Below are 27,174 nucleotides of genomic sequence, written 5' to 3'. Positions count from 1 at the left end.
TTGAAATGCGACATTTACATATATGTCCTAATACAATTAATTTGGTCATCTGAATTTTACTGGGTGCTATTGGTTTTACCTATATCACATTCAATGAAAGTGATACGGTTCCTATTGCAAATAAATCACATTCATATATATTTCCTGGCGGAAATGTGTTTTGCATCCATTGAAAAATTACTGACAGCAGTCCAGATGGCCGTCTTCAAAGAACGCCCTTTAGAACAAGGTAAACACATTATTCTTTTTTTAAATTTTTTTTTTATTATCCTCATTTGCCTACATGGCTCCAATCTATCAAAACAAAAACTGCCACAGAGCAGAAAATCAGGCTGTGCCTCTGTACTGTCTCAGCGTCAGCTGGCAGGGATAGCATAGGAAGGATGGCAACCAAATCCCAACAGTAACTGCTGGCAAGCCATGAAACTCCGGTGTATGGGCTATTTTGTTGGTCAATAGTGCCCGAGGTACCAGGGCCACAAAAGCGCCGCAGCATACTGCCGCAGAGCCTGAAGGTGAGCCATGTCTGCATTATTCATTGGACCTGGGGAAAAAAAAAAAAAACCCAGGCTCAACGTGACCACTCCAGCTGGTTCCAAAAGGCTCTCTTTCCCTGATTCCCTCCCCTTGCCAGATCGAGTTTTGAGATCTGGAGGATTGAAGAACGCCATTCATAGAAAGTGTGTTTCAAAAAACAAGGGAACCCTTAAGGTATAGCGTAGGGACCTTGGGCATTACATATTATAAAGAACAGTGGTCCCTATGTACAATTAATATACAGTACAACATAATCATATACTTGATAGGTAATATGTCTTCTGTCCGTCCGGACAGGGTTTATTTAGCATTAGATGCAAAGATGAGGTATTTTTAAAGAAGATGTCAAGTGGGCACAGCCGTGACCCTCAACATACAAGACAAAACAACAGAAAAGCAATGTAAACAAGGCAAAAGAATCAGTCTGCGTACTTGTACTTCAGTAAGGCAGGCATAAATTACAGAAAAACACTCCATTGCATTTTGTGAATTTTGACATAAATAATTTGCATATGGGGTTTAAAAGTCGACGACGTTTCGATGCCTATAAGGGTAGAGGCATCATCATCAGGACAAGAGTTGACACTATTGTTGTCTTGAACAAGAGCAATATATAATGCCTTTCAATTACATTTATTCATAAAAATGAAAAGCTGGTTGTGAGGCACTGTTGCGGGTGTGGCAATCTGGTCTACCTGATTGCCACACCCGCAACAGTGCCGTTGCACTCTTTGAGTAGCCATCGCGCTCCTCCGCCATTGCTGCATCAGAGTCCCGGCATAACTTTCTCATTATCGAACATTGTTCTGAATAACCGGGCTTATCAGACCCGCCGACTAAGCAAACGCGCAACCGCCAGATCTATTGATCAAGCAATCCGGGGAGTGAGTTCCTCACAACCAGCTTTTCATTTTTATGAATAAATGTAATTGAAAGGCATTATATATTGCTCTTGTTCAAGACAACAATAGTGTCAACTCTTGTCCTGATGATGATGCCTCCACCCTTATAGGCATCGAAACGTCGTCGACTTTTAAACCCCATATGCGAATTATTTATGTCAAAATTCACAAAATGCAATGGAGTGTTTTTCTGTAATTTATGCCTGCCTTACTGAAGTACAAGTACGCAGACTGATTCTTTTGCCTTGTTTACATTGCTTTTCTGTTGTTTTGTCTTGTATGTTGAGGGTCACGACTGTGCCCACTTGACATCTTCTTTAAAAATACCTCATCTTTGCATCTAATGCTAAATAAACCCTGTCCGGACGGACAGAAGACATATTACCTATCAAGTATATGATTATGTTGTACTGTATATTAATTGTACATAGGGACCACTGTTCTTTATAATATTCATAGAAAGTGGGCGGCAAGGCGTCCTTCCAATGTCTGCAAATTTCCCTGCGTGCCGCCAGAATGGAATAGCACACCAGGTTAGAGGCAGCGCTGCGGGACTTCCCGCTCAGACCAAAGATGACTAGGCCTAGATCTATAGAGATGTGAGAATCCAGTATCGAGGACAGTTTGCTACTTATGGAATCCCAGAAGGAGGTAATTTGCGGACATTCAAAGAACATGTGAATGTCGGACGCCGCCCCCAGTCCACATCTTGGGCAAGAGACCGGGCCTGTCAGGGAACATTTTGACAGCCTCTGCGGGGAATAGTAAGCCCTATGCAATGTAAATAGATGGTTCCTTCGGAGCCAGGCTGGTTTGACCAAGTCCCACAGCACCCTACATGAAATTGACCAGAGTTCTACCACGTCTTTTCCTGGCATCGACTCAGCCCACAGTAGCGTTGTGAGACAAAATTTATCGTCTGCTTCCTCTAAGATCATGTTATACCAAAGCGAGATCTCCTTCTTTACAGGGGGTTCATCCACCAGACACGCCTCTAATTCACTTCCTCCCCCTATAGGTAAGCTGCTGTTCCGCGAAGACTGTGTACAAGATGCCTGAGCCCAACTTGAGATTTGTAAGTATTTGAATCTTGAGAGTCTAGGCTCAACTTTGTTGACCAAGTAGTTCCATGGAAGTAGAGATCCATCCATAAACAAGTCGCCCCAGGATACAATTCCAGCCTCTTTAAGTGGTAGTGCTAATACATCTTCCGCCCAGGCTGGGGGCGCAGGTAGATCCCATATAGGAGCTCTACTTGAGTGATAGCCTAGTTTGATCAAGTGCCTCACTTTATACCACGTATTGGCCATCCCCTGTAGTACCTTCAGCTTTATTTTTTTTTAAAAATTTAGGGTCTCCGAATTTAAACAAGAAACTGCCCTGTCCAACTCCCTCACAGTTCAACAAGGTGGAAAACATAAGGCCCACGCCAGTTTCAGTTGGTGTTTTCAAAAGCATTCGTGCATGTGATAACTGAAATGCCCATGCGTAAGCCTGGAGATCTGGGCCCGCCAACCCGCCCTTCTCCCTGCGACGCCTTATCTTTTTCCAAGCAATTCTTGGATTCTTATTGTTCCAAATGAATGAAGAAATCTCGCTCTGCAGCTTTGAAATTAATTTGGGGTCAAAAAACAGCGGAATTGAATTAAATAAAAAAGAAACCTTTGGCAGAATAGACATTTTTACAAGATTTACCTTCCCCAAAATGGTAAGAGGGAGGTGTGCCCAAGCTCTCATCAATTTTCGGCACTGCGCTGCTACTTTAACAAAGTTTGAGGAGGCTATCAAATTTATGTCTTTGACTATATTAATCCCCAGGTACCGTAAGTTAGCTCTTGATGTTTCTTTATGGGTATTTAAGTTGACATTCCATGACATTGACTCTGTTTTGGAGGCATTCACCTCATATCCTGAAACCTTTCAAAATTCCAGGGCTAAATCTATGACCTCTGGGGAGGTAAACACATTATTCTTGTTTCCCCTGTGCCAATCCTTAGAGGCTGTCGCAAAAGCTAGCATTCCTAATTCAAAAGCCCTTAATCTCCGGTGGATAAATTGGGCTACATCCTTAACAGCAGTTGATGTTGACTTCGTTTTTTGACCCCTCTCTACAGATACAGGAATTTTTACAATAGGAGCATGTTTATCCTGTACCCTCTTCTTTTCTTCCTCCTGGTTAATACAATTGTATTATTTACACCAATGGTTCGGCACAACTGGCTATAGGTTCTAAACAACAATACTCTACAGCATGCGCCATCATTTTGGGCACTATGTCAGACGGTGTTTTTCATCCTACTACTACTCACACTCAGTCTCTAGGAGACTGCACTCCGCATTGGCTGAGCATAAAAGTTTGCTTCTTGCACTTGAACGTACAGATCCTGAGTTCCCCACAGTTATAGAGTGTGATTGGTTTTATTGTGTACAATCATTTAATGATAATTAGCATTTTTGGTGACAAAATTACTTTAAGGATTCCAAAGGTAGCACAATTAAGCGTAAAATACATTGGGTTAATGTGGCAGATTTTAAAGGTAAATTGCCACAAGCTCATGTCATTCATACATTAGGTCATCAACGTGTGGGAGCACATACATTAGGAAATTCTATGGCTGATGAGGCAGCCAAATCTGCAGTAGCCACATGTAAGATAGCAGCAGTTACGTGTTCTAAGACACGTGTTGAGAATGATATCTTGGCTGTCGTTCGTGCTTTTCAATCAGGCACCGTTTTACCTAAAGGTTTTCCTTTCAAATATTCAAATTACCTGAATGAGCAGCTGGTTCCTTTTATAACAATACCGGGGGTTGGTGATCGCTACCAAACCTTGACCGTACTTTTTTTTGGTTTAAATCTTTTTTATTAGTATTTTACACATTTTAGGTAGACTATCCGAGCAATGCCCGTTCATTGTGAATAAATGTGTTTCAATAGCACAAGCACAATCAAGCTCTCAACAGGAGAGGATGTAGCAGATAAATTACATAACATTGACTACAAGGAGTACAAAGACCGCGCCTCCTGGTAGTCAAAAAGTTGTACCACTGCTCGGCGTGTAGATAAGTCAGACATGGTACAAATTGCATCAACTGTGAACATAGGGTACATCAAAAGGAGGACAACATAAAACAAGAAAGGGTAGGAGAGTCGCTTTAGACCGCAAAAAATCTTTAATAGCTGCAGCACATGAAGGAGTCACTTCGGCACATGCGAGAGGGCTGCCACTATTTCCCTTTTACAACGTTATTGGTGGCAAGGTTACACCAGCTAACCAGAAAATATGTTTTATGTTGTGACGTTTGTCAATAAATTTAAACTTTTACTGTGTCCCATCCACCTCAGGCACATTTCTTTATTTTGAATCAGCTTTTTCGCTTTGATTATCCATATCATTGCGGTCCTTTAATTTCTGATACTAGATTCACATTTATTTTTAATGCTCCGGGTTTGGCCACAGCGCTCAGCTGAAACTCTAACTGTTATTAAAGATTTGAATGTCTTTGTTGGTACTTATGCCTCTCATGCATTGCACTCAACCAATGTCCAGCTTTGGCTTCCAACGCATAGCCTGATTCAATAAAGTCCATGTGTTTGCAAGTGCATTTTTCTTCTCCATATAGGCCTGAGGGCAATTCTGTTGTGGAGAGAATGATACCATGACTTAAAGCAATCCTTAACGGCTAGAGTATTAGGTATAGTGTGTGGTTGGTTTAATAATCTCTATTGGGTTCAACAAGCATTAAATAATCTCCCCAAAACATCTCTGGGTGGGTGGACCCCATACCGAATGCTCTTTGGCATCAATATGTATGTTGCAGACCTTGATGATCCAGTCGTGTGGCGGCAGCCATGACCTTTGATGTAAATAACCACTGTGCTGTCTTGCAGGATCTATAAAAGTGCTGTGACCCTCCGGCTAGCACATATTTGCCTCCAGCTCTTTCTTGAGTACTGAGCTTCAAATTCCTGTTCCTGGTTGGCTTCCCATGGTTGGAGACATCATTCGCGAAAAATTAGCCATCAAGAAAGTATTCGGCCAACGTACTGGGCTCCTCTTCCAATCCTTGGTATCCAGGGTATACAAACTGTGATTTTGCCATCGCTTCTCGGCCATAAAGAAAATCGCTTTGTTTCCATTGAACATGGCAAGCCACACCATATGGCTAATTCTTCATGGTATGCCCAGGAGTGGCCTCTTGCAAAAACTTTCTTTGCAGCCAATGAGCTCCACCATTGCTTCTTCCCCCCGGCTGCTAAGGGGGGAGCTTGAAACCTCTGTCGATTTGGTACCTGTTTCTGCTTCTCCATCTTCTACTATGGATGCCGTTTATACTGTTCCGGCATTGTATATCCCTTCTGAGTTCCATTTTTCAAATCTGACTGCTGAATCGCAGCCTCCCCTTTTCCATTTGAGTTCCCCTGGGTACTACATGAATCAAGACCATTTCTTGTCTGACAGTTTTCCAAGTCTTTGGTTCTGCATTCACCGGCAGCACGGATTTGTGTTTTTATTTCTTGGTTTAAATGCACTTATCAAGTCCCTCCTTAGATATATATATAGTTGGATGATATTCTCTTTGGTTCTTTTATACATGTGGATTGGATTCATGACAGTCTTTTTCTTTCCAAATAATGGCAATTACATTCCTGAACGTTCTGCAACAGAATTGGTTGACAGGGTGCTGGCTCTACATTTCTCCTCACATAAATTAAAAATAGACTTGTCCCTTGTCAACATTTCAGTCGTTCCAGTGATTGCTGGAATTGTTTGGGATAACGTTCCTTTCAATATATTTGGTCCAACAAAGACTCTGCAGATTCCATATGTGTTCAAAGTTTCTGTGGGTGATGTAATAATACCGGAGTCATCTGCAGATGACTGGGATGTTACCACTATGCATTCAATGCTTTCTGAATTAGAATATTACACTGTGTTTGCATCAGTTATTTATATCTTAATTCTGCACATTACCCTGAGATGTTCTGTTACCGCCGTTATGGACATCATTTTCTGCATAGGGCAAGTGGACAGCGTTCCCATTATAATTATGCACAATATGAACATTGCTCAACTACACCACAGGGCAGTTCAAAAACAAAGACAGGCAAGTAAATATATTTTACAAGTGATGATCTTTCAGACCTAACAACCAACATTTTAAATTGGTTCCAACCCAGTCGCAAAAGTATATGCTTACTCAGACCAAACTAATATATGCAGCTTCATTTGATGACCAGCTTTCTCTTAAGGGTTATGATTATTGGAAAGACAATATTTACCTAAAATCAATTTTGGGTACAAAAGACTGGCAAGATCAGGGCCCAGAATTCTTATTTCAAGCCTTCCTACACAAATTGTTTTCCTAAATGAAACGTTTTAACAAACTACTTGTCTGGGATTGGCTAATGTTGAAGAGCTGATTGCCCCGACAATTCCTTTCTATTGTACACTTTGATAATTGGCAATCTTACACAAATTATACAGAAACCCAGCTAAATTATATTTTACAAACTGGTACATTTTACTTGTGATTTTCGATTCCTTGTGGGTAGTTATTGTAGCCAGTAGACACAAATTGGTATCATGCTTGTTGTTTCTTAACTCCACGCCTGGTTTCAAATCAGATAGACCAGATCCACAGTGCTCCACGTCAACACAGTCTAACATTATTACCACCTATTTAGTGGTAAAATTATGCCAGCAAATGTTGGAACATTCTACACTGTCTGCAGTGAAACAACATCTTTTGCTTCTGTCCGATGACGTGAATTTTTCAGATTTTTTTCTGGGTCCCAAGTCCTCTAGTTATAAAACTTTATGCAGCCTAAAATAAAATAGGGAAATTATCACAAATTGAAGCTGCCATGGGCTTAAGACAAATTAATCAAGATAAGTTGGATAAAGTACTTGCTGTAGTAGACAATAGTATTAATACGTTATCATCCTGTATTTATAATTTTAACAGCATTGTATCATCTGTTATTGATCTTGTACAGAATGATATGTTGACTTTGTATCATGGTCAGAGTCAGCTCAGATCCATTATACAGTTTAATTGGACACTTCAAACACTTAAAAATGGACTAGCTCCTTGGCATTACCTGAACTGTACTTAACAGACAAACAACAATCGATGGCTATGATTGATTCAACTTACACTTCGCTACAGTTAGATAAATTAGAAAAAACTTCTATTCACTATAGCCAATACGCCTTCAGCTGTATGGTTAATACATGGGGTTATCTCCTTGCCTATATCTACATTTCAGTTTAAAGCTTGCATGAAAGATCTTCCGGTAGGTAGATATGAACCCCTTGGGAGCACCTACATCCATGACTTATTGATCCTGTCGTTTACCTATAGCTGTGAACGTGCTGATAGACATTTTTCTTACGGGAGAGGAGTGTGACTCCACTTCCCATCATTCACTCGTTTGTCAACATGTTAAAAGTCACAGCGCCTGTAAGGTTTTGGTGCCTACTTTGGCTTGTTATTTAAAAGAAACTCTAGTTACCACAATTCTCCCCTTCATTACTGTACTTTCAGATGGAAGCTATCTTATGCTTAGTAATCAAGACTGTATCGGTATGCGGGCAGGAGTCCAGTATATTGTATCCGTTTCCCAGTTTATCACTTGTTGCAACAACCTCCTGTGTCCCCCTCTGCATGGGATAGTAGATAGCTCATTGTGGCCTTCCATTCCAACTTTGAAAGCAGATTTCATCAAGCTAAGCAGACTCAAAGCATTATTGTTCCAACAAGAAGTGGCTCCCACATCTGCCCACGAGACCTTTGAATTGCAGGTTGCTAGAACTACTGTTAAAATTCAGTCTTTATTAAATACATATCTTCCCCTGCATTTCAGCAAATCGATACATCAAGTATTTACTGCTTCTGATACCGTGATGTAGCCCACATTTTTTAAACTTGTGGGCTCTTGCCTCGTCACCACTTTCCAAACTGTCTTTGGAGTCATTCTAGCTTTTATACACTCGGGCTTATTTACAAGTCCCCTGCGCCAATTTTGCGTCACTTTCCCAATGTTACAAGTGACGCAAAAGTGGTGCAAGAGGCTTGTAAATAAGCCCCTCTATTTGTTCCAGCGTGTTTGGTGGGTTCCAGGTACTGCTGTTTCTAATTTGCGGCATTCTCATCCTGTTGCTGCTTTTCCATAATGGATGTCCCTTCTGCCGCCACCTCAGACCGTGCATCCCTCAAGCACTACTGTACACATATGCTTCAGCTCTTTGGCAATGTTCTGCTACAGGCATTGGAGGTGGATTGCTGTTTACCGTAACAATATAGATAGCTGTTACCTTTACTGTTAATGTTCCGCCATTTTTCTTCACCTGCGTGCAACCTGTATTTCATTACATCCTCTGCCCCTTTAAATGGGCACTAGACATATGCCTTGATCCACAGACGCCCGCTGCCCTGGATCTGAACTGCTGATGATCCCTTAGTGGCACATTATCAGGACTGTGCCTTTGAATTGGTGCCCTCTACTGAATCTGAGTCTTGAGAAAATGGTCAACAGGTGTTCCTGTAAATCGGTACAGCAATTCCTAGATCAGAGTTTTGTTGAAGTCAACGCAGGTTGCCTGGTGACAGTATGTGCATCTTGTGAGAAGTTGGCCTGTCATATGATGTCCACTGTTTTAGTGGGCACCTGGCACCAGTCCAAACAACCCTTATTGATCGTAGATTTAGACAACCTTTATAGAAAGCTATCCTAGTGGTAGCTGTGGAGAGCAGCCTTCAGGCTAAGTCTTGAAGGAATGTAAAGCTGCTTGTTTTACCAGTCTATAATCTCTTGAATGACCAAACGAAAAGAGCACCACATCAGGTATATATATATATATATGTAAAATATATGTATTTATCCTAAACACTCCCTTCTAGTCTCTTTATGAGGCTAGAGGCAAAAGTACAATACAAGAACTTAAATAGCACACAGTAAATTAGCATTGTATACCTTTTGCCCTAGGGGCCTCACAAACCATATACTAAGAAAGTGGTATAAGTACGGCTCTCAACATAGAGACCAGGCCTAGAGCCTGTAGAACCGCTGGGGCAACAAGGAACCACCCAAGGTAGGGACGCAGGAGACCCACGGAGGACGCGTGCAGTGTCTAAACACAGCCGGCAATCACTATTGACTTCTATGGGGAAAGTTAGAGTTACAAGTTTAGAGTTTAAGGACACTTATGAGTAGACTACGGTAAAACCCTTTCAGTACTGGACACTTCCAGAAACAAGACCCACGGGAGCCCCGAAGTACTCGTGCTACCTCACCCAGGGAAGCCGGGTGCATAGGTGTCTTTTCGTGTCGGGTTTCGTCGTTGATTCCAATGGAGAGCTGCAAAGAAGTGCTGCAGCGTCCAGGTGAAGAGTGTTCGGATGGATCCAAGGGTGGATCGGAGATCTGAAGAACCTGAAAGCAGAGGGGACAGAGTCTGGGTCACTAGCCAGTGACCAGGAAGATGACAAGAAGATGCCTGCCGATGTCGGGTGCTTTCAAGTGATGGAGGTGAAGCTAGACTATTCAGCCACGAGGTCCAGGAGGCGTTGACGACAAACAGGAGCTGGATTTGAGCTGTCCCACGTTGTATGTCAAGTGCTGCGTGATATAGGCAGGGGAAACCCAATAAACCCTTGTAGGCTTGGGCAAAAGACGTTTAAAGTCAAAGTATGCTACAAGGGACTTAATTCAGAGAAAAATGAATCTCAGTTAAGGAGTCGTACAGACGTATCACACTCCAGTGTATCAACAGGATATCACACTTTACATTTTTTTGCTAGAATGAATCAAGGGAAGGGAAAGCGAACACACGGAGGAAGTAAATCGTATTCAAAGAATATTTATATTAAGCGATAAAGCATCAAAATGAAAATCTGGGGAGACAGATACAAAGAAATCAATTCAAGCAAAACAGTTATGAACAGAGGTATATATAACATCTACTCATCAGTTCACAACTAAACAACACTTCCATCATCTCCAGAAGCGTTGCGTTGGCACCAACACACGGCCATTATTTATCAATGAATTTGGTTGTCTGTGATATTTACTAGGAGTTGATGTTTAGTTGTGAACTGATGAGTAGATGTTATATATACCTCTGTTCATAACTGTTTTGCTTGAATTGATTTCTTTGTATCTGTCTCCCCAGATTTTCATTTTGATGCTTTATCACTTAATATAAATATTCTTTGAATACGATTTACTTCCTCCGTGTGTTCTCTTTCCCTTCCCTTGATTCATTCTAGCAAAAAATTTTAAAGTGTGATATCCTGTTGATACACTGGAGTGTGATATGTCTGTACGACTACTTAACTGAGATTCATTTTTCTCTGAATTAAGTCCCTTGTAGCATACTTTGACTTTAAATGTCAAGTGCTGCAGCATCAGTATCCGGATTGGACCCAACAAGCTTTGGACACAGCAACCCACGCAAGATGACAAGATTGGCTTCGGAGCAGACCAGCATGGTCTGAGGGACTCGCCCTTTGGAGGGAAGTCAGGCCTCGTCTAGAGCAACCAGGGAAGCCCAACAAACAAAGGATTGTCCTTTGTGGGGACCCACCAGTTGACAGACTAGGGATCGCGAAGGAGCCTCAAGCTGAAATGCTGAAAGCGGGCCCACGGAACACTCGTGGAGTGTAGGCCTCTAAGCTTCGGTGCAAAAGGTGCTCAGGGCTTGGACTACAAGTAGCCCAATGCACAACTTCGGGAAAGCTCGCTCGGGAAGTCGATGCACTAGCAAATGTGCAGGATGTCCAGGAGTTCCGGTCCCATGTCTCTCGAGATAGCTACAGGTCTCAGCTCTGCTGGGGACTCGTATCAGCCTGGGAGATGTCTGGAAGTCTGTGTCCTGTGTCGCAGATTCTTCGGGATCCGTCGGGAGCCTTGACAATGCAGACTGGCAAGATGCTTCTTTGGTGCCTGTTTGAACAGGGGAGTCACTCCTTGACCCCAAGGGAGATTTATTACGTCTTCCAGTTGATATGGAATGTCGAAGGACCAGGATTTCTGCTTCAGAGTTTCATCCAGGGTAATCTAAAGTCCTAGAAACTGGGTTCCTATACTTATACTAAGTTTAGGGGTTGGACTAACTCTAGGGTCCCACCTATGGGAGGACCTGGGGAGGGGGTGGTTACACCCCTTCCCCTTTGTCCAGTTTCGCGCCAGAGCTGGGGCTGAGTGCCCCAGCAACCAGTTTGAACTGGAAAATGCACGGGGACACCTTGTGTGCCCCAGGCACTGTCTGAAAAGCATTCACTGAATGCAGCCCACCCTGCCCCAATATACTAATGCCTGTCTGGGGAGGTGCTGGCACCTCCCTGAACAGGAAACCTATTGTTCAGGCCTCCCATGCCGGAGTTTCATCCAGCAGCAGGAGGTCAGACTTGTGTCTGTGGCAGCAGCATCCATTTTGTGATGCTGAGGCTCTGTTTAACTTCTACCGGGTTAGTAAGTGTGTACATGTCTTCTCCCTCTAGAAGTGTGGAATTCTACCCCTGCCGCCAGAACTGGGGAGTAGGATTCCAAAGTGTTTGACACAAACACGACATGTTTTGATGCAAATGGGGGTGGGGTCGCCATCCCTGGACACGTGTTTCGGGGTATTACCCCTCATCAGCAGGGATAGGCCGTGTACTGGGGTTGCCGATGGCTGCCAATATCTGCCAGGTATAGTACCACTCAGGCGCGTAGGTGAGGGATCCCAGGCTCGTCAGCCCGCTGCTCAAGGGAGCTTTAAAGTTACAAATGGGGGTGGGGTCGCACACTACTCACACACCGGCGGTGTCGCCCCTAAGGACTCTGGTCAATGTAGTAAAGTGTTCGCGATGCATCATCTTTCGATCTTCTGCTATCTTCGCTGTCTTCGCCATCCCTGTTTTGATGCAGCCATTCCAAAGTTAGCGTTTACCGCGAGGTTATAATGAATGAATGAAGGATTTATAGAGTGCATGGCTGCCCTTAGGCTTCCAGCGCCTTGCAATTTGATACTGAAGTTGGGCAAGTAAAACCTTACAGATATTGCGTGAACAGCCATGTTTTAATTTTTGGGCGGAATTGTGGTTCCCCCTCTATTCGCCTCAGTTCCAATGGTAGGGAGTTCCGCAATTTAGGCGCCAAGTGGGAGAAAGACCTTCCTCCTCATTTTTCCCTACAGACCTTGGTATGAACTAGCTCTCTCTTCTGCGCTAGAGTGCAGCTGTTTCTTTGGGATGTAGGGCGAGATCAGATTTATTATTTTTTTGGGGCCTTTTTTGTGTCGTGCTCTATGGGTAATGACCAAGGTTTTGAACTTTATTCTGGCCTCTACTGGGAGCCAGTGAAGTTTCTTCAGATGCATTTTCACTGATTCCCATACTAGGATGTTACACAGTAATCTTGCGGCTGCATTTTGGGCTATCTGCAGCTTCTGGATAACATATTTGGGTGCCCCTAGGAAGAGTGAATTTCTGTAATCCAGTCGCGAGGTGACCCGCGAGTGGATCACTGTCTTCCTTAGTTGAGTGGGTATTCTGTCAAAAATTTTCCATAGACTTCTAAGAAGCACAAATGAAGTTGCTGTGACTTTATTGGCTTGTGAAGTCATGGAAAGGTTTGTTTCTAGCCAGAACACCACATGTTTTACTGTATCTGCTGGGGTGGGTGGTTTACCCAAACATGCAGGCCAGTTTATTATCGGTCTAGGTATTGCCTTGTTTCCGATAAGTAGCAGCTCAGTTTTTTCACCGTTTAACTTTAGGCAGCTTGCCGTCATCCATTCCTTCACTTTAATCAGACATGAAGATAGTCTCTCACCATCCCTTCAATTTTCAGGATCCAGGGAGATGATCAGCTGTGTGTCGTCAGCATCCGAGGTCATGGAAATATGAAACTCCAGTCCAATTTTGGCGAGAGGCTCCATGTACACATTAAAAAGTGTTGGATTCAGGGATGAGCCCTGAGGAACTCCACACTTAAGTGACATGGTTTTGGAGCAGGTATTATTTTCCTGTACTTGGAATGAGAGTCCATCCAGAAATGAAGTTAGCCACTTAAGTGCCATTCTTTTTATTCCCTTATCCAAAAGCCTTCTACATAATATACGGTGAGTCACCGTATCGAAGGCTGCGCTCAAATCTAGTAAGAGCAATGCCGCAAGTTTTCCTATATCTAGTGACTGTTTTAACTCCTCCACCGCTACCAACAGGGCAGATTCAGTGCTATGTTGTGTCCTGAACCCCATCTGTGAGTGGTGGAGACAGTGGTTAGTCTCCAGGAATTCTGTCAAGCTCTCATTTTTTCAATAGCTTGCCAGTGTTGTGAATCTATCTAGGACCCTAATTAGATATCCCTGATTCATGCCCTTATGTGGTTATAATAAAAACATATCCTTATAAAGGCATAGGAATCATGTCCATATCTAGTCATAGCCCATGCAGTCCAAATACGGCACGGCTACTCCCATAGACTCCTAGAAAGTACAACGCGTTCTTTAAACAAACCAAGCTCCAGCAGCCCGGGAAATCCCCCTGCTTTTCTTTTGATTTGCACAAGAACTCCTGGAGTCCAGGAAGAACTGTTAGTTCTTAGTGACGTCTTATGTCCAACCTTACGTCAAACACGGCACCTTTCAGGTATAAATATACCAACGTTGCCTTAAGCAAATACACAGTGGTTTGGAGCAGAGCGGCTATCTACTTGCCCGACGCCCAGCTGATGCGAGAGCCGAAGGAAGCCGACCCTCCCATTTGACGCACTGAGAGAGACGCTGTCTTTTCTCTAGCCGAGAAATCCAGCTCCGGTGTTTCCAGTCACCCTTGCGGGTTGCTGGGAGATCGAGTCCTGAGAAAGAGATACAAGACCTCCTTCCGTCTAGAACCAAGGTACGGAGCTGACTAAACCCTTAAGAGATTTCTTGATTCAGATTCTTGGCAAAAAACCAACTTAACTTAAACTGAAACTTGCGTACTCCTTCCCACGTATTAGGCTTAGGTCAGGTACACCGGGGTAGGCGTATATTAGAAGCACCAGTTGAGTACGTTAGTCAATGTTTTTATGTATGTATATATTTTATCCGTTTTAAAGTATCATATGGCTAAGAAACCATATCAATGCTTTTACAGTATTATTTCATAATACTCCTTTTACTGTACGCACTTTACTTCATGATAAGTATTGCAACTGTGGCAATTCATTTATCTTGCATGAGAAAGAAGACTGCTCAATAAATAACAACTTTTATTGAAAACGCCCGCCTCTCTATTTCTCTGCACTCTGGTGAGACTAAGCATGTACGATTGACTGGATGAAATAGTTGTCTATTGTTTTCACACGACTCTAGAGATATACTCTTTAGTCTGAGGGAGCAAAGTTGTCATGTTTATGCGGTTGTCAGAAACTAATCCCTTCTTGTCTAAATCAGGAGAGTTAACTCTTTCCTGAACATTCGAGAAAGTTTCTAGTGACCTCTGAGCTAGCTGGCAAAACTAATTAAGTCTAATATAGTCAGTAGAGACCTAGATGACCTCAGTCCTACGTCTACACTGCTGTTTATATTATTCCAATGCGCAGAGCCTATTGGGAATATAGGAACTACACTACACCAGCATATGGCAATAAGGAGATAGGGCGATAATTTTCTTGTAATAATTGGTTCGCATTGGCTTTTTTTAGTAATGGTTTCATCACAGGATGTTTCCACCCACTTGGGACTATGCCAGTGTCTAGAGATTGATTCATAATCTTTATTAGAGTGGGTACCACAATCGGTGCTACTTATTTGAGGATATGGGGGCGTGCTGGATCTAAGGGTGAGCCCAACTTCACTATATCTAGTAGGGATTCTAGGTCCTTTTGTTCCATATTAGGAAAATTAGTGATGACCTGTTGTAAGGGTGCCCCTACATGTTCTTCCTCCTTCTCTGTTAGGTGGGCTACATCTGTTCTAAAGCTACTGTAAATATCCGTTACCTTCGAGAGGAAGTATGAAGCTAGGGTGTTACACCTGCCCTCTGATGATTCGGACGGACTACTGCCGGTAAATGAATTGGTCAGGGTTTTAATTATTGAAAACAGTTCTCTAGAGGAGTTCTGTGCCCCCCTAATTTTCTCCTCAAAAAATGTGGCTTGGCTCAATTTGATGTTATCATACTTCCTGATGGTCACTTTATACTTTGTTTTGAGTTTGGGTTCATAACACTTTCTCTACTCTCTTTCGATCTTTTTACACTCTTTTTTTTGTACCAATAATTGTGAGTTAAACCATCCTTCTGCTCTAGGTCTAGTTCTGTGTATGTGAATGGTCTTAGGTGCTACGGTATCGAGTGAGTGTGTGATCCAAGATTCCCATTGTGAGTAGGCTTCTTCAACTGACCCTGGTATTTCTAATTGTGAATTTGCTGTCTCTGTCAGAATATCCTCCCAATTGTCTGGGTTAATCTTATCCTAGGGTCTTTTCAATCCCTCGTTCTTCCGTGTAGTACTTCTATATTTGTTCCCTGTCTTTTGTACCTTAAATGGTACAAAATAGTGGTCTGTCCAAGGCACTGGGACAGGGGAGGCGACTGTTAGATCGGGGACATTGGAGATTACCACATCCAAGATGTGGTCTTTAATATGTGTAGCTGTTTCTACCAGTTGAACCAATTGTAGACTTTATAGATCTGATAATAATCTCTTCGTACTTGTGTTACTTTTATCCTCTATGTGGAGATTCAGGTCTCCAAGTATTATGATATGGGTTTTTTTGAGAAGCAAACTAGCCATTGCATTAGATACCTCTTCTAAAAACACCCCAAGGGGGCCTGGTGGTCGATAGATTAGTAGGCCCGAAATAATAATGCACTTATGAGTATATGGTATGGCTGTGTCACAGAACAGCTATAATGAAGGGTTTCCGAAAGCTGCAGAGGGGCTCAGCTCATGCTTGGGCACCCTCTCACACAAAACCAAGCACTCTGTCTTCAGGATTGTCAAGGCCTGCCATAGGAGTGACTTATAGGTTTATATGTGTCTATATATAGGTAGGTATAGGTATAATATATCTAAGTAAGGGGTACAAGTACCACCTTACTCAGGCTGCAGTAGCAGACCTGTGGTGCCATTTTGGAAGGCTTCCCAGTGGTGGCATAATACATGCTGCAGCCCCTGGTAGGCCTCTGGGGTACCTATGCCAATGGTACCTAAGGTACCATATACTATGGGACTCACAGGGGTAACCCAGTAACCAATCTGGAGTGTAGGTAACCAATTTAGAGAGAGAACAGCTTGGCTGTGGTCCTGATTAGCAGGGCCACAGTCAGACTAAAGTCGATAAACCAGTGAAACACAGCAAAACATGGGGGTAACCATAGTAAGCAGATCCTACTCTCCTACACATCTGTAGGAGCTGAAGATCATGTCTGTTCTTTGGACCTTATGAACTGGGCTGCCAATCTGTTCATCTACATGGAGTCGGACCCCATTATGGAGCCCTGTGCTTCTACAATGGCTGCTTACATACTGGATACCTTCGAGGCACACTAATTGGATATTTTTTGTTCCAAAACTGTCATTTTCTGGCTCCACTAAAAAGTTAAATTCTCAGTGATGGCTTTGAGTTTATCTTCCAATTTCTGTGCCTCCTTCCTGACCAAGGAGAGGGTATCATGTGGTCAGTACCCCCCATTGTAGTTTCCCTATGTTTGCCTAACTGTGCATGACACAGGTGACATTTGCTTTGCACACTATATAATCATGTTTGCTTTTGTGACACATTATATTTTCACAGAGAACCTGCAATTATTTTCTCGTTTTGTTCTTTTCTGAGATTTAGTTTGAACAGTTGACAAGGTTAAACAACAGTGTCCCTTCATATTTTGTTCTAGTCAGGCACTGGCACCTAGACACAACACAGAAATGCAGCTGTTGTTTATGAACATGCAAACCTTGTCATATAGATATGAACAGCAATGTAACACACAGAGATAGAAAAATATTTCCTGAGAGAAGATCACAGCTGTACCTGAGATGTAGAGCGCCCTTCTGTATACGTTAAGGTACGTGGTCCACTATTAAACCCAGATATCTTTGCTGTATAATCAGTTTTCTTCTGTAGAATGGTTGGAGGTTTAGGCTAATCTGTCTTATAATATGACAGGGCTTTTCATAATATACGGTTTACGGACTATACTGATGGTATGTTTGCTAGGCACTGTTTTCTGATTGTGGCAATTATACTGGATTCTAGAGCATGATAGTTTAAATAAATATTTCAAAACTTCCCTCGTGTCTCTGTCATATCTTACTGTGGATGAGTATGAGTGTGTGAGTAGAAAGGTGTATCCTGTTACCGCAATCCCTGAGAGGGCCGGGAGTGTTGTGAGATGTTGATTCACTTGTCTCTCTGGATACAGTTAGGAGGGCACATGAGACAATATAGCTAGTCGGACTCGGGCTCATGGTACTGAGGTGATATGGCGACTCAGTCTCTATCTACTGATGTTCCATTGTCCCAAGCATAGTTCTATAGTCCTGTTCCTGAGCTGAATCCCTGCAACAATCCAGCCTCACGAAAACCTTAGCTGAGAAAATCTTTTTCATGGAGGTCTCTGTCTTTTCAGGGGAGGGGGGTTAAAGGTATTGACAAATCTGCCTAGTTCTGAAATAAACGGTCCCCCAAACAGACTGCCCTGAGCTGTGGGCGCTGCTTCCGAAGTTGCCAAGTGGCCTATCTTGGGGTCAACTTTGGAGTGTGAACTTCGCCGCTCTGCCGATAAAGCACAGTTTGCAATGCCCAAAATAATCACTGCACAATGTGCCCTGCCAGGCTGGATCTCCAGAGTAATCAGGGACTGACTGCTTCACAACCTCAACCATATTTAATATCTTGATCAGGGGTCCCGTGACATTTAGCAGCTTGTCCTAACACGACTGCCAGGAACGGTTGATGCCCTTCTTGTGATCTCACATGAACTTGGCCAAAAAGGTGGCCATACGGGCATCAATTTATTTCGGGAGTCAAAGCGACCTTCCCCTCCAGCAAGTGGCATGGACATTCCATCCGTAGGCGGGCCCTGACATCTTTTTCAAGTTTCTTGCGGAGGCGTTCCACCACATAGGAGGCCACTTTGTCACTGGGGGACCCCATTGCAGATATAGGATGCATTAAATCGTCCGGGTCCAGCATGTCTGCTACCAAGATGTCTGGCTGGGATCCTGAACTTGCCTTGGGCTACCGGCCTTTGTCCGCTGATGGAATCACATCCCTAAAAAAAGTTCCCCTTGTTTGCAAATTGGAGCAGTTTTTAACTTGTAAAGACATGATGTGTAATGGTTGTACAAGGGATGGAAGATTGAATAGATTTGAGCTTGCTGCAGGCAATGTTTGTGTTAATATCAGGGACATCAACATAAAAACCGGTCCAGCAGATCATAAAACAGGGCCACAAACCACCCAAAATACTGCCCACAAATGACACAGACCTTCCAGACCAGGACACGGGTTTGGTTGTCACAAGAGTCAGTGATAAGGCAAACTAGAGGGCCCGGGCTCCTTACAGGCGGGCAATGCAGCTATTCATGGCACCAGAGCACAAGAGAGAGCAGGGAAAGAAACGGAATGGAAACAAGGAAAGTGGACAATACCCGAAAATGGAAGAACACAAAATATGAAATCATAAAGTCTGAACAGGAAGGCAGAACAGAGAGAAGATCAGAGGGTTGATGTTATCCTCTTTATTCGCACTTTGTTGTCTCCACATCCCTGTCCGGATCCGGGAGAGAGGGCCGTCCCAACAGAGGAGCAGGGAGTTTATTTCATAACTTGCCAGAACAACATGCTGCCCTGGGGCTTGACTCTGCTTGCCAGCAGTAGCTTTGCCTGGGAGCGTCGCCAAACTCTGAATGCCACCGGAGCTGGCAGAGGCACCCTCTGAGCCCGGGGAGAAGGCTGTGAGCAGCCGGGGCTGTCACCCGTAGGATCTGAGCTCTGCCCTGAGAGCCCATCTACTGCAGAGGGCAGGCGAAGAGCGCACGGGGCACTGAAACGTCATCACCACTGGTGATAGTCACCCAGATGACAGTTCCTGTCCCGCCTTCCAGTCCAGCTCTAACACCCAGCTGAGAGGCCAGGCAAACCTCCCATTCCATCTCTAACTCCCAGCAGAGAGGCCCTGTGCCACCTCACACCTGAGAGGCCTTGCGCCCCCTCCCATTCCAGCTCTAACATCCAGCTGAGAGGACAGGCAAACCTCCCATTCCAGCCCTAACTCCCAGCTGAGAGGCCCTGCGCCACCTCACAGCTGGGAGGCTTTGTGCCCCCCCATTCCAGCTCTAACATCCAGCTGAGAGGCCCAGCAACACCTCCCATTCCAGCTCTAACTTCAAACTGAGAGGTCCTGCAGTGTACCCCCTCACAGCTAAGAGGCCTTGCACCACCTCCCGTTCCAGCTCTAAATCCCAGCTGAGAGGCCTGCAGCCCCTACCATTCCAACTCAAACTGCAAACTCTACACTGCCTCCAATTCCAGCTCCAACTCCCATATGAAATGCCCTGCAAACCCCCCCGACCCCCATTCCTGAGCTAACCTCCAGCTTAGAGGCCCTGCTCTTCCTCCCATTCCAGCTCTAATTCCCAGCTGAGAGGAAGTGCACCCTCTACCATTCCAGCTTTAAATTTCTTACAGGGCCTGCACCACCTCCCATTCCAGCTCTAACTTATGGCTGAGCGTCCCTGCGCAACTTCAAATTCAGAGCGCTGATCCCAGAAGTGAGGCCTTGCGCCGCTTCCCTTCCTCTTCAAACTCCAGTGTAGCTGCCCCGTGTCCAGGGTCGAGCACTAGGGCAATGGTCCAATAGCCACTCTCTGCAATATCTGAAAATAACAGGTCTCACTGCTTCCCAGGTCAGCAGCACTTAAACATACACTCCCCCAGCGGAATATTGCAAAATGGTGGGGCCCCACGGGCTGGCAGGAGCAGCCGGGCGGCGGATGTCCGCCCCTCATGGTGCTCCCACGATGCCCGGCATGGCACCAGCGGCGATGCCGGGGGGGCCAGCCCGGGGGCGCAGGTGAGGTGGTGGGGGGGGGTCCTTGAGTGGGAGACGGTGGTCTCGAGGTGGCAGGGGTAGGGGGACAGGCGGTCAGCCGCCGCACAGAGATGGCGAGTCCGCTGCTCTCTGCCGCAGCAGCCCTATCACCGGCAGAATAACGAGGCTTAGAGCGGGGAGGGAGGAGGAGCCGCCAGGCGCTTCCAGGGCTCGGCTTCCATCCTCCTCTCCCTCCCGCAGACTCAGGGGCCTGGGAGAGGGGGCGTTGAAGCAGGCTGGGGTGTGGTGGGGGCACTCCCGTCTGATTCCCCATCCAACACTCACTCTCTCCCCTGCCCCTACTGAAGCCACTGCTCCAGCCTCAAATCACCTGGGAGTGGTGGCAGGGAATAGCTGGAGAGTGGTGGGTGCCCACCCCTAAACACTTTGGGGGTCTGCCATCTCATATCAGACCCCTCGGATGATGAAAGAGGAGCGTGGGGGCACCCATTTTTGACCAACCCCCAAAAAACTCACAAGACCCCTTAATCTGCAGTCCCCTACCACAGAGGGAGTTGGGTATCTGCTGTAGGGCTCTTCTTTATGAGGGTCTAATTTCCAACGTCATCTATTCCAAAACATCCCCCCTGTTCGATCTGTGCATTTCCCCCATAGTTCGAACATTCGGATTGATTCCACAAATTGTACCCCCGCCAACGAGCCCCGTTGGCCCCGCCCACCGGAGCAGAGATTTCACCCCAAACACACAGAAGCTGGACAGAAATACAAAGATTTGCAGGCGGTCACACACTTATTTAGTTTCAAGGATCCCACGAAAAAACAAGCTCTCGTGGCGAAACACACTTTTCTCTTTTTCTGCCATCCCACTTGGACGGCCTGGCCTGCTTTCCTTCTGAAGTAAAAGGTTTATTATCTTTATGGGGACATATGTTTGGCCCCATAAAGATAAGAAACCTTTTACGCCAGACGGAAAGCAGGCCAGGCTGTCCAAGTGGGACGGCAGAAAAAGAGAAAAGTCTATGTCACAGAATGCTCTTTCCCAATGGCTGGCCACCGTTTAGCAGAAACAGTAACGCCGGCCAATGGGAAAGATATCATAAAATCTCACCAGCGAGACTGCGCATGCACAGCCTACGCAGGCGAGACCTAAAAAGGAGGTTAGTAGAACCCGACTATGATTTCAAATACCGCGATTACACTGGGAATCACCCGGCAGAGCGGATAGCTAGAAGAGCGACTCTATGGTTACCAGAGTCCACAAGCCAACATTGCAATTGCGCTGCACCAGGATTAGAAACAGGCTCGCATGCGGAGCACCAACCTATAAACCTGCGGGCCCCTAAGATAAACACGAAACAGAATTGGCACATTAATAGAGCCAGAATATGTATACATGGCCTAATAACACTCTACCAGTAAAGCACTATACAAGTAAGCAGGGAGACCACTTAACTGTGATGGTTGCTGAGCAGCGAAGAAAGAGGGGGCATAAGCATTGAGGATGGACTTTATTGTGGACTCTGATTACTGATTGGTTGTTCTATACTACTCCTTCCCAACGGTTTATGGTAAAGGAAGTTTTTTCTGTTATTATGAAGGTTGCTGTGTAATAAAGTGAAGGAAGTATAATGCATAATCCTTGCCTCCAGTACTGACATAGAATTCAACAAACCAATGTATGTACTAATAGATTGGTTTGCTAAATTACGTTTCAGAATGGGTCAGAGTGGGTATATTAATGAGGTAGGTTGCTATTTGCAATTCACTCCAATTGATGGCCATCACTGGAATGGGGCTGTGCGAGAAAATCACCATGTCTCTGATCGCTTTTCAAAAACGTTAATTTTTTTGTCAAATGCAGTCCGTTTTAGAAACAAGCCTGCATTTATATGTGGTGTTTATTTTTTTCCAAAAGTTTTCCCAAACCCCCTTCTGTCCCAATATCTCTGCTAAACCCTTTTACTGAGAGAGATGAGATGAGTTAATGGACAGAGGTATGTAAGTATGTGTTAATTATGTAGTGCAAACCAATCCAAACAGCAGCAGTGTGCAGTACATGGTCAAATACCAGGATACAGTCAACAAGTGATTTGATAGGTAGCTGGTTCATGGAAGCAGAAGTGTACACTTACACACTACATTATGACATAGCGTTCTTTAACCCCTCCCATGCTCATGACAAGTTTAGCTCTTCATGAGCCACGGTTGCCTTGGCGCTCACAAGCGGGGATATTTACCCTGCTGTGCTGAGCGTTCTAAAGAAACGGGCGTGGTCATGACGAGCTCAGCTCGTCATGAGCACAGCGCCACTGTGCTGCATGACAAGCCGAGATCGTCATGAGCACCGGGGCGCTGTGCGCGCCCCGCCCCCAGCACAGCGGGGGAATTACCCCCACGGACAAGGGGTTAAAGAAGTCTATCATCAACTCTTTCCTAAATTTGATCAGGTTTGGGTTATTCCAGTTGATTTAGGGATGTTGTTCCAGATTCCGGCCATATAGACAGAAAATGTCTGTTGCATTTTTCTTTCTTATTTTACACTTTTGTCTGCAGTCTGATGGTGTCCTGGCTTCAGGTTTGCTGGTAGCCGTGCCATATAATGAGCTTGTCTGCCAGATAAGTGGCAGTGCAGGTTGCGATAGTTTGTAATGATGCAGCTGGGTTTGAAGATGGTTTGGGCTTATTTAAGGAGCCAGTAGACTTTCATCGAGATGGTGCTGACGTGGTCAGATTGCTTCAGGTCCTGGATGCGATGTGCGGCTGTGTTTTGGATACTTTAAGGGAAGTCATTGGATTTTGCAGAAGAATATGAAGCAGGCCGTTTATGTCCTCCACCTGCACCTCCATGAGTAAAAGGGGTGTTCTAAAGTTGCTTCCTGGGAGAATGGTTTAATTTTCTATAATAAAAAAAGTTGGTACCAGACAGTCCATGTTTATTTTTTTTTTGCAGTGCGTTTCTTGACAGTGAGGTTGGTGTCCAGCATGAATCTAAATTACTTTTCATTGGGTAAAAGTTGGAGTTTGAAGCTGTCAATGTCCATGTCATTGAGCCAAGTTTGGATTCTTTCTTGCTTGTTTTTCTTGGCAAATACTAGGAACTATGGGTTGGTGGGGCTAAGGTTCAGGTAGGTGCTGAACATAGGTATGGATGAGGTATAGGCAGTGTTTGAGGCACTGTAGAGCTGGAATTGAGACTTTCAGGTAAAGCTGTTTATAGGTACATTTTGAGGCTGTTATCAGTGTGTTAAGCCAAAAGGTGGATGGATGGAGCCATAGGGGGGAGACTCTGGTGGACTCTGCAGGTGATAGGAATATTCTGGGACCTGGATGAACCCCCTGTGAAAGAACTGATGTAGGTTAGAAAATTAGAAGGAGAACCATTGAAGGACTTTGCCAGTAGAGGTGCTAATGATTCTGGCTTTATACAGGAGACGACAACTAAGACATTGAAGCTAAAGGGTGATACACAAAAGTGAAAGCTTAAGTTTTTTTTTCACACTTTCTGAGGAATATGGATTTTCTGATTCCTCCTTCCCTTCCACATCTGGAGATGATTTTCCTGATAATGTTTTTGCTCTTCCCATGTACCCACATGGTCTCCTTCTTCATCATGGTATTCAGCAGGGACTTCTGTATGAATAGAAAGATACTCAAAGGCCTCAGTCCCTTGCTAATGGGCCAAATGGATCCACTCATGGATTTTGCTTGGGATTTTCCAGATACGTTTGCGATTGACTCTCTCCTCCCTCTGCCTGTCTGGCCACTCTGAATGCATCTGAAGATGCCTTATCATCTGACTCTATTGATAGGAAACTTACGTTTTCCATAAGAGGTGAGCATGCATCAAGCTACTTGTGCCCAGATCTATGCATAATATGCTACCAGCCCATGATGAATGATCTTCAGTGCTTGATAACTGCTTTGGAGGAGGTATCTGTCACTGCTCGCTATATTTTATCAATGAAAGTTGCAGTTTTGCCTTAGACACGTCCTTAATGGTGATGTCTTCAGTTCTTTAAACAATATGTTTTCAGTCTTAAATATATTTTTTTGACTTAAATCACTGTTACTGGGCCTACATTCCAACTTCAAAAATCATAACCATCTTTAGATATACATTGAGACATATGTACAGCCTTCGTACTAAAAGCACAGGGGCACAGTGCGTAACTCCAGATGGTTATCTACCAATATGGCATTCAATCAAAACAGACAATTGAACTTTTAAATTCAGGCATAGTCTGGAAGAGGAGCTGCAAAGCAGCAGTAACACCTTCCTTGGCTAAATTTGGGTACAACTAAATTGTGATTGACACTACTTAGGGAGAAGTTAAGACACTGAGCGTATCTATTTATTTCACTACATTGAAGTCCCAGATGCCCCTGCTTGGTTATTCTTCTTCCCTCTAGGAGGTCTCCCACAGTTTCACAGTGTTTGAACACATGATCAGCTTTTTTATCGCTGCCCTTCAATTTTGCCACATGCCCAAGGGACACTTTGATCTTCAGCTTTGAAGTGCCTGTGTTTAAAAGCTGCAGCTGACTCCATCTGTGTTGTGTGGCTCGAGGGATTTTGTCACTACATGGCGTTCAGTGCTCTTTTTGTTGTCTTCACTCAGGGCTGCCTCTCACTATAGTAGGCTAATCAACTCAGCAATTATGGTCCCTTAATCTACGTATTGTTCCCTGAACCTCCAGTAGGAAGCTTTTTAAAGGTTGTACCTATAAAAAAAAATATTTGTTAATGAATCCTTGGACCAAGGCCAAAAGAGGTTCCCCTGACTCAAAACTGCCAGATATGGTTCTGTTTTCGGACTCACTCTGATCTTATTTAACCAACTCCATCTCAAGCACTGAAGACTCTTCCTGTGAGGATCTCAATGTCCCCTTTTGTTTTTTAAGCTTTGCCTTATTCATGGACACTCTCTTTTCTATTGATGATAGGACAGTGACTGTTGATGTCACCTTGAAGAATTTACTTGCAGTCGTCTTTCATTGGTCAGGAAATGCTATAAAAACGAGGGATTCGTTGTCCAAACACCTTAAGTTCAGGGCCGGACTGGGAACCAAACCCGGCCGCGGCAATTTCTTTGTATTTGGCTGAATATTAAGATGACACATTTTTCTGTACCAAATAACAGGGAAGGTAGTTGTAACCTCTCTTCCCCTTACCCACCCCTCTCTCCTCTCCCCTCTTGGTACAGCCCACTCTGCCTCCGGAAGTGCGTGTTAGAATGTTAGCAGTGAGAGTCTGCCGCCAAGCTGGGAGCACCTGTTTATTCATGACTAAAATAAAATCGGACTTTGGAACCTTTATTGCATAGTGGCTCTTTACTACATTTCTGGCGACGAGGGCGAGGAGCTGAGCCAGGGTCAGTTTGGTGTTTTCCCCCCTGGATAAATTTTATGCTTGTGCGGAGTTTTGAATTGAAAAGAAGGACTCACCAGTTAAAGTTTGATGATCACTGGACAGCAGACATACCGGTATCCAGGCTGTTCTCATCGAGGTATTCCCCTGGGGGGGGGACGTGAGATTCTCGATTCCGGAACGAAAAAGGAAGTCGGGTGTGAAGCCTCGGTGAAGGTGAACTGGAGCCGTGTGGAGAAGAGGAACGTTCCCTCCTTGTTGAGGTCTGACTGGCGTTGGTGTATCTGGTAACCTGTGTCCTTGGACAAGGAAAAAAAAAGATATGATGTAATGAAGTGTTGACCTACTTCGGGCGTTCTTGTGAAATTGAAATTAAAAAGAGGAATAAGACCCGAGTTGATGAGTTTTAAAAGAGGCGAAAGTCCGTGAATTGAGCAGCTGAAGCCTATGAAGAGAGCTGAGCGGAGGGGGAACGAAAGTATTTTTAAATCGTTCTCACGGCGAGCAAGGAAAAGAAAAAGAATTGAAGTGATGACAATTGAGGTGAGCTGAGCGGAGTGAGGAACAAAAAATGTTTTATTAAACGTTCTCACCGCATTTTGAAGTTGTTAATATGAGCTTTGGTGGCAAAGGAGAAAATTGAACCCAGGAAAACGCGGAAGTCCTTGCTTGAGGCGAGAAACTCCAGCGTAACAGCATCGCCGCGACTCTCCCCGGCATCGCGTCACCCCCATGCAGCACGAAGCAAGACAGAGTCCATGAGGAGGAAGCGACATCTGTAGACATCCCTGAGGGTGCCACAGGCGGAGTCTATGCTGGTGCAGGTGGCGGGGTATCCTGTGTGAGAACCGCAAATGAGGTTCGTCTTCGCGGGAGAAGGCACTAAGATGAGGTGAGAAGCGCTATGTGGAGAGGCGCGAAAGGCAAGCCGTGTCAGGTCCCAGCCGTGTGTGCACGGAGTGCTAGCTAATATTCTGTGAGAAGAAACGGTTGGGGAATTAACAGAGAAAAAGGGGTTGTCACACGGCCCCTGCCGTGAGCTGCGCTGAGGTGACGGAGTGTTCGGCGCTTCACCGAGAGGTATTCTCTGACAGAATCCGCCCCAAGTAGAGAACCTGTCGGCTGTATAACTCACCCCTGAAGAAGTTGAGGTACGACATCGCGTTGTGCTCGTCTTTCACGAGAGGGAAATATGAGATAGTAAAAGGAAAAAGTCTTATAAAGGTGAAATCTGAGTGAGTTATTCACGAACTTCCTTGAAGTAAAAGATTACATAGTTATTCAAGTAAATTTACTGTGTAACGTGGGGAGTACTCGTGAGTGACATATTGGA

At 44.6% G+C, this 27,174-nt stretch overlaps 1 protein-coding gene across 3 annotated transcripts in view; it reads left to right on the top strand.

Annotated features, from left to right (window-relative positions):
* LOC144792671 (alpha-1,4-N-acetylglucosaminyltransferase-like) overlaps positions 1-27,174 on the top strand; it is a 660,182-nt gene that overhangs the window by 542,805 nt on the left and 90,203 nt on the right. For 2 of the 3 annotated variants that reach the window (XR_013602591.1, XR_013602590.1), the window contains one exon: positions 17,312-17,482. The exons of the other annotated variant lie outside the window; for it this stretch is intronic. The gene's annotated coding sequence lies outside the window, so the exon portion shown is untranslated. The remainder of the gene's footprint in view (positions 1-17,311; positions 17,483-27,174) is intronic. 3 annotated transcript variants of the gene reach the window in all.

Source organism: Lissotriton helveticus, chromosome 11, assembly GCF_964261635.1.
Source record: "Lissotriton helveticus chromosome 11, aLisHel1.1, whole genome shotgun sequence".
In the NCBI taxonomy this organism is placed as follows: Eukaryota; Metazoa; Chordata; class Amphibia; order Caudata; family Salamandridae; genus Lissotriton; species Lissotriton helveticus.
Note: the sequence above shows the minus strand (reverse complement) of the source record. Positions and strands in the feature narration are given on the sequence as shown.